Source organism: Camelus dromedarius, chromosome 26 (assembly GCF_036321535.1).
Source record: "Camelus dromedarius isolate mCamDro1 chromosome 26, mCamDro1.pat, whole genome shotgun sequence".
Classification (NCBI taxonomy): Eukaryota; Metazoa; Chordata; class Mammalia; order Artiodactyla; family Camelidae; genus Camelus; species Camelus dromedarius.
The window spans coordinates 15,978,046-15,985,871 of NC_087461.1; the positions used below are offsets into that span (position 1 = coordinate 15,978,046).

Here is a 7,826-nt window from a genome sequence, read left to right on the forward strand (position 1 = left end):
TTGGATTGGGATGTTTGGTTTTTTCTTATTAAATCATATGAGCTCTTTATATATATTGGAAATCAAGCCCTTGTCAGTTTCATCTTCTGCAAGTATTCTTTCCTATTCTGTAAGTTGTCATTTTATTTTGCTTATGGTTTCCTTTGCTATGCAAAAGCTTATAAGTATAACTAGGTCCCATTTGTTTATTTTTGCTTTCATTTGTATTGCTTGGGTTGACTGCCCTAGGAGAACATTGCTGAGATGTATGTGAGATAATGTTTTGCCTATGCTTTTGTGTAGGAGGTTTATTGTGTCTGTCTTATGTTTAAGTCTTTAATCCATTTTGAGTTTGTTTTTGTGTATAGTGTAAGGGAGTGTTCTAGCTTCATTGATTTACATGCTGCTGTCCAGATTTCCTAATACCATTTGATAAAGAGACTGTCTTTATTGCATTGTATGTTGTTGCCTCCTTTGCCAAAAATTAATTCACCAAAAATTGTGGGTTCATTTCTGGGCTCTCTATTCTGTTCCATTGGTCCATATGTCTGTTTTTGTACCAATACTACGCTGTTTTTATTACTGTAGCTCTATAGTGTTGTCTAAAGTCTGGGAGGGTTATTCCTCCAGCCTCATTCTTTTTCTTCAGTAATGCTTTGGCATTCCATATAAATTTGTGATTCCATATAAATTTTTGTGATTCCATATAAATTTTTTTATCATTTGTTCTAGTTCTATGTCCTGGGTAATTTGATAGCGATTGCATTAAATCTGTAGATTGCCTTGGGCAGTATGACTATTTTAACAATATTTATTCTTCCAATCCGGGAGCATGGTATATCTTTCCATTTTTTTAAAGTCTTCTTTTTTTATATATATATATATATGAAGAATTTAATTATCTATACAAATAAATAATTCAAAAGGTTGTATTACAGTTGTTAAAGCTGCAGGTTTATTTATTTATATATTTTACACTCATGTTCATGAAAATACTGAAGCACCAGGGAACAAGGAGGAGACCTCATTCCCTGCACCGTGTGAGCGGAGAAGGACCTCTGCACAATCACCAGCACAGAGTCCCCAAGGGGAGAGGCAAAAACAGACCACTACTGTTACAAAGTCATTAGTAGAACCAGTAGATGGTACTCAAGGCGCCCCTCCCCCGCCCACCCCGCCCCGCTTTCTGTGCTGTCGGCAACGGTGTTTTTGAGAGCTTCCAACTAGTGTTTAAAACACAAACATGGCTTCAGCTACAACACATCCAACACATCAACGGACCATGAGCTCCATTCATATTAATCTGTAGAAATTCCACAGTCTAGTTAAAAAAATGTAAACATTGGAAATTAATTGCAGGGAGACTTCTATACATTCTTTCTTGTCAAAATTGCTTGTTCAAAATATGTCATTCTAAGGCTCTTTTCAGTGTGAGAAGTGAATCTCTGTGCAAACTGTTCTGCTGAACTTGTTTTAATTGGTCACTGAGTATCTGTTTTTCTGGGATAAGTCTTCCAAGCATTTGTTGAGACTCCTGTAATTGCTGCTGTAGATGGGTGATTTCAGCAATTTCAGCTCTCTAGATTTGTTTGTGCTCTCAATCTCGCCTCCGGGTCGTCAATCGACATCTGATATCCTGAAGTTTTCCTTCTAGTTGATGCTTTTTATCATTTAGAGCTTCTAATTCAAATTCCAAAGTCTTCTTTGCTTTTAGCACAACTATGTTCTCTTGTTAACTTTGTTTCTTTGATTTAATAGTTCTTGTCTGCTGTTCCATTCCCATTCAAGTTGTCGTTGCCTTTCAAGCTCCCATTTTGCAGCCTCTCGTCTCTCGATTTCTTTCCTCCGCTCCTCCTCCCTCTGCCGTTCTGGTTCCCGCTGCTCTTCCAGCTGCTTCTCCAGCTCCAGTTGTCTTTTGCGCTCTTGCTCCTGGCGCTCCCGCTCGTTCCGCCCCTGCTCCGCCCGCTCCAGCTGGGCCAGGCGCTCCTGCTCTTGGCGCTGCTGCTCCGAGAGCGCTTGTCTCCGCTTCTCCAGTTCCAGATGGCCGCGCTCGAAGTTCTCACGCTTCTTATCTTCGAACGTGACAGGTAGTTTCGTTTCTAGTTGTTGCTGTTCGTCTTCTAAAACTGGTTCCTCCGGCAACCTCTGATCTACCGATGTTGAGCTTATGACAGATATCCCACTGCCAGATCGAACTCTTCTAAAGGAGGGTGGAATGTATTCTGGAGGCAGGACCGGTGGCAGTGGTTGGCCAGACATGGCTACATCAATCAGGTGCATAGCCAGGGTAAATTCTTCTGCTGTGAGTTTTCCATCTTGATCAATGTCAGAAAGACTACATATTGAAGCCAGCTGAGCCTGTGGTAAACTTGACTGCATAAGTATAGTTCTTGCTTGAGGACCTGTTAAGTGTCCACTCATGGTTTTGTCATGACTATTGAATAACTGTCTGTATTTCAGTCTGGAGGACTGGGCAACGGCCCACTCTGCGGCTGGAGGGACACTAGCCACGTCAAATGACTGTGCCTTCTATACCTTAGTGTTTAGCTGTGACCCTGGACCAGATCTACTAAAGGAAGAACTCTTTGGCAATGTGGCGTTAGGATGAGCAAACGCAGGCAGCGGCCGTATGACCGGGGGTGCCCCATCTTTTGGTGGCACCTACCCCTGCCCTGCTGCATGAACTCTGCTCACTAGCTCCAAAGGCCCTCCGGTCGCACCCCTGGTCTGTGCTGCTCCAAGTGCTGGTCGACGGGTGACTCATGTCTCCTCCCAATGCTGACTGGGCATCCCACTAGTGCACGTTAGGTGAGCAGGTTGCTGCCCCACTCAGTGCAGCTCCCCTCTGCACATCAGGTCCGCGCTCTGTAGGCAGGCTCTGAGAAAATGGCAGCACCAGCTTTCGCTCTTGCTCTGTGCCAGAACCCCACTCCTTGTTCATTTGTCTTAGAGGCACAAGTTCACAGAGGCACCAGGGCAAAGTGTTCCTATCTGCCTGGGGCTGTAAACAAATCTCAGTATCGCCTACGAGGTTGTGGAGCCCTTAGGTAGGGATTCAGGTTCCCACCCTGCCTCCACCTGGGAGCCGCACACCAGAGGACATGGTGGCTGTGGCTGAGCCCCACCTCTCTTCTCCTGAGAATACACCAGTAATGGTGCCCTTAGGATCTGCGGATACAAAGTCTAAGGCAACCCTCCCCTCAGGGCACACCAGCAGTGTTGCTTTGCTTTTTTTTTTTTTTTTTTTTTTTTTTTTCATATTTAATGGGACACTCAGGTTCTTCTGATCTGTATAGCCTCCCAGCAATGGCACACAGCACACTGCAGTCCCCTGAGGTTGCCTCTGTACAGTCGACCTGAGTCCTCCACCCGGCTCAGGCAGCCTGGCCTGTCCCACACCTGCCGGCTCACGTCTAGGTTTTGGGGTCACGGGGACACTTTGTGCCCATTTAACTTATTTCTGTGGGTCAAAAGCTATTCCATACAGATCTGAGCCTCAGCGTATTCCCCCTCCATTCCACTAACCTCTCCGTTGGAGAAGGGGAGACCCAGCGAACAAGCACTATTTCTCCTTTGCTGCTCCCTCCCCACGGGACCTGTCCTGCATTATTTTCCTTTTTCTTCCTTCTTTTTTCCTTTTCTCCTACCAGATCAGTGGTGTATTTTGTTTTTTGAAAAAGGGAATGTCCTGTCAAAGTTCAGCAGGTGTTCTGATTGGCTGAGTGGGCCCGTGGATGTTAGTCTTGGTGTATTTGTGGGAGAGGGTGAGCTATGAGTGTCCTGCTCTGCCATCTCGGCCCTTCCCCAAGCACAAGTTTTTAAGTCCAGCTTATGTCTTTCATGGATTGTGCCTTTGGTGTTACATTTAAACATTCATCTTCTTACCCAAGATCATATAGGTTTTTTCTTTTGTTTCATTCCAGAAGTTTCATAGTTTTGCATTTTACATTTACGTCTATAATCCATTTGGAGTTAATATTCATGAAGGGTGTGAGGTCTGTGTCTAATTACATTTTTTTTGCATACGAATGTCCATTTTTTCCATTACTATTTGTTGAAAAGACTGTCTTTTCCCCATTATATTGCCTTTGCTCCTTTGTCAAAGATCTGGCTGCTTTTAAGATTTCTTTCCTTCCTCACTTCCTTTCTTCCTTCTTTCTTGCCACTAGGCACAGAGTATTTTGTCTAAGTATGTAGGGGGTATGTAGCTGTCTACAATAGGATGTGCCTAGCTCTAGTTTTCTTTTTTATGTCTCTTGTTTTGGATTTGTAGGCCTTCTTGATTGTGTGGCATAATAGCTTTCATTATTTTGAAAATTTTCAGTCAGGATCCCTTTTAGTATATCTTCCATTCCATTCCTTATTCCTCTCTTTCTAGAACTCTATTTACATACATATTAGATTCTTTTCTTTATCTCAACGTGACCTAGGTTTCTTTTCTTTTCTTTCATTTTCTTTTACTTTTTTCTTTTTTTTTTTTTTGCTTTTCCTTCCATTCTTCCCTTTAGGCTACGATTTACATTCTTTACACTATCTTCCAGTTCAGTAATCCTCTTTTCTGTGTCTAATATACTATTAAACCCATCACTAAATATGGTTCTTGATTTTAGTCATTGTATTTTTCAGTTCTATGGTCACTGTTAAGCTCTTTTTTTTTTTAAAAGACATCTCATGTGTCGCTTGAAAATCCACATCTTTTTTTATATATTCTTGAGTATATTAAACATAGTTGTATTTTAAATTGTATTTCTTATCACCTGTGGATTTTTTTCCTTTGTTTATCTTTTTCTTTCAGTTTTTTTGTTTTTTGGTTTTTTTTTTTAGTATTGTTTTTGTCTCCTGGCATAACTAACCATTTTTGATTGAATGTTATACAGGAGGTAAATCCAAGTGGGATCCATCCTAGAATAAAAATGATTCTCATTTTAGACTCCCCAGTCACAGATTTGTATATGAATAACAAAGCAAGTATACACAGACATAGTATTTACTTTAATGATATTTTTTCCATCTGGCCACCTTGTAGTAGACATTTAACATAATGTGGACATAATTATAGTCAACTACTTGTCTATAGGTAGTTAACTTTCATTACTCAAAGACTCACTCAGTTTTTGGCCAGTGGATCCTGTTTTAAGAAAAGATTCTTTCAGTCTTACTGTTGGTCCAGTTTTATGATCTTGTTCAGTGTGGTGGCTTACATGCTAAGTAACTCAACAACAAATGTTCTCTCCTCAGAACCCAGCAGAATTCTCTATATAGGTCAAGAGTGTACCCATTCATTTCTCTTCCTCTTCATCTTTCTCTCCGTCTTCCATGTGAATGTACACACACACATACATATCAATACAGATCTAACCAGGAAACAGAAACCACATGTATTATTTTAATAGAAAATTTAATATAAATTATTGTTAGCTAGGTACTGAAGAGTACAAAAGGCAAATACTGACCACTTAGAGGTATCCCTGAGTAGCAGCTATAAGATCAACCAGCACTTCTAGGGCTAGGAAAGAAAAAGAGATGAGATTGGAATTACTATAAACAGATAGCTTGGAGATGGAACCCCATGGAGCTGATACTGAGAAGGGAGCATCACCTGGCTGGTGCTAGTGTCTCTGAGAGACAATGATTCTGCTTGTGAGAATGTTGTAAACCTGAATCCTCTAAACAATTGCTGCTTCAGGTACAAAATATTGATCCTAAATAGAAGAGTATTGCTAGAGTGATGATAAAAAGAATAGAAGCTGGAAAGCATAACAAGAAGAAATTATTTTCTTCTTCCTCTAGCCTTCCATGGTTCCTCTGACAGCCTCTAAGGAAGAGTCACCTGAAAAAGAAATAACAGTCTTGTTTCTCCCACTTTGGGATGCACATTATTTCAATATAAACATATTCAAAATCAGCATGAATCTTAGAGTAGCTGGCATGTCATGGTTCAGTGATGGTGATGTTTTTCTTTCTTAATGTCATATAAAATAACGATGCTTCTCATTATCAATAGTTTCTATAATTCTATGAAATATGATATTTTTGAAAGCATAAAATGCTTTATATCACCAAACTTTCTGAACCTGGTAATGATTTTCTCTTTTAAGTTCTCACATACCATCTGTTAAATAGTTCTATAACTTTGCAAGAATCCAGTGTTAATCTTTCTGATTTATAGTTTCTGCATTTTATTTCTCTAATTAAAAAAAAAATTTCCCACCTCCAGGATTATGGTAATCTTCTCATTTTCTGTTGAATCCTCTCTCAAAGCACATGATGGCATCCTCTCCACTTAGTCACTGAGAGGAGATTCTGCAGCCACATACATGGGCCCCTTTAGTGTCTTGGGGTTTGAGTCAAACGGCCAGAAAAAGCTTGCTTAAGACTCTTTCATTTCAGGTTCAAACTCCTGGTTAATAGATTTTGTTACTCTCCCCAGTTTAAATGGTTTGCTTCAAGTTTATGGAAACTTCTCATTATTCTTCAAGAGCATCAACTCTGACATCATGATAAGTAAATCCATGGTTTTCGGGATCTTCCCAAAGAAAGTTGAAGCTGAGTCTACAACCTTACTTTTACATTAAGGGTCACTACAAAAGTATTTTGTGTAAATCCTGTTGCCTGTTTTTAAGCTTATAACGTTTTGTGCGATTCTGGAGTTACACCTCTTCACTTAATTTTGAGTTTGAATTGAAAATGTTTTACATTTTCACAAGAAATGTAAATATGTAGTTTATTGAAGGAGAGGTCAAACTATCCATTTCTATTTGTATTTGACATAACAATACACAAAAAAGGAAGAAACATCACCAGGGAGCACTATTGGAGAAATACAATGATTTTGCCAACCAAAACACAGGATTCTATATTATTTATTAGATTATATATTAAGTTAGCCATTTCTGTTAACAAACTGTCTGCAAACAGAATTTTTGTCTGAAAATCTCCTCGTTCAATGAGAAAATTTCATTCTGTATAATTTCTATTTTCTAGGTTATTGCAGGTGGCTTTAATCAAAATTGTACTGCCATATAATATACAGTAGACCTTTGAACAACATGGGTTTTGAACCACAGGGGTTCACTTATATGTGAATTAAAACAATAAATGCTACAGGACTTTATGATCTGTGATGCAGAACCGCAGATACAGAGGGATGACTATAAAATTATATGCAAACTTTCTACTGTGCAAGGAGTTGGTGCTCCTAACCCTCAAGGTGTTCAAGGGTCAGCTGTAAATCACCATTTTCTCAGGCTACTATAGGTTTTCTCATTATTTGTCTGGTCTTTTAGAACAGTTTCATTATCCCCTACTGTCTACACCCTAAGCCAGTGCCAAATACTTTAGGTTTCTTTTTTACAGAAGGATTCCACTTGAAGATACTGGTATCTATATTAGCTAGTTACTACTGCCTAAAAACAGACACATCCCCACCCACGAAAAAAAAAAGTGGCACATAATTATCCTTTATTTAAATCTTATGGGTGTATGTTCAGTTGGGATGGTTGATCAAGTCTAGACTTGGCTGGTCTTGGCTCTAAGATGCAGGTTGGTTCAGGTCTGCTCCACATATCTCTCATCCTCTTTGGACCAACATGTTCTCCTCATGGCAGTGGCTGAAACAGGAGAAGGCATACCCTTTTGCACAAGCATGTTTCCACCTCTACTTACATCATTTCTGCCAATATCCCGTTGCTAAAGCAAACTCAACGGGTAGGAAAGCATATTCTACCCACAGCAGGGGAAAGTGGGATGTATATTTGCTGAACAATAATTCAAACTATTCTAGAAATTAACCGTAAAGTAAACACAGCACAGTCATGTGCTTTAGTGCTTCAATCATGGTGATCCAA

The 7,826-nt window shown here is 39.8% G+C and overlaps 1 pseudogene; it reads right to left on the reverse strand.

The window, feature by feature from the left end:
• Positions 1-1,387: 1,387 nt before the first annotated feature.
• LOC105094997 (intersectin-1-like) lies at positions 1,388-3,082 on the reverse strand (annotated as a pseudogene).
• Positions 3,083-7,826: the final 4,744 nt, after the last annotated feature.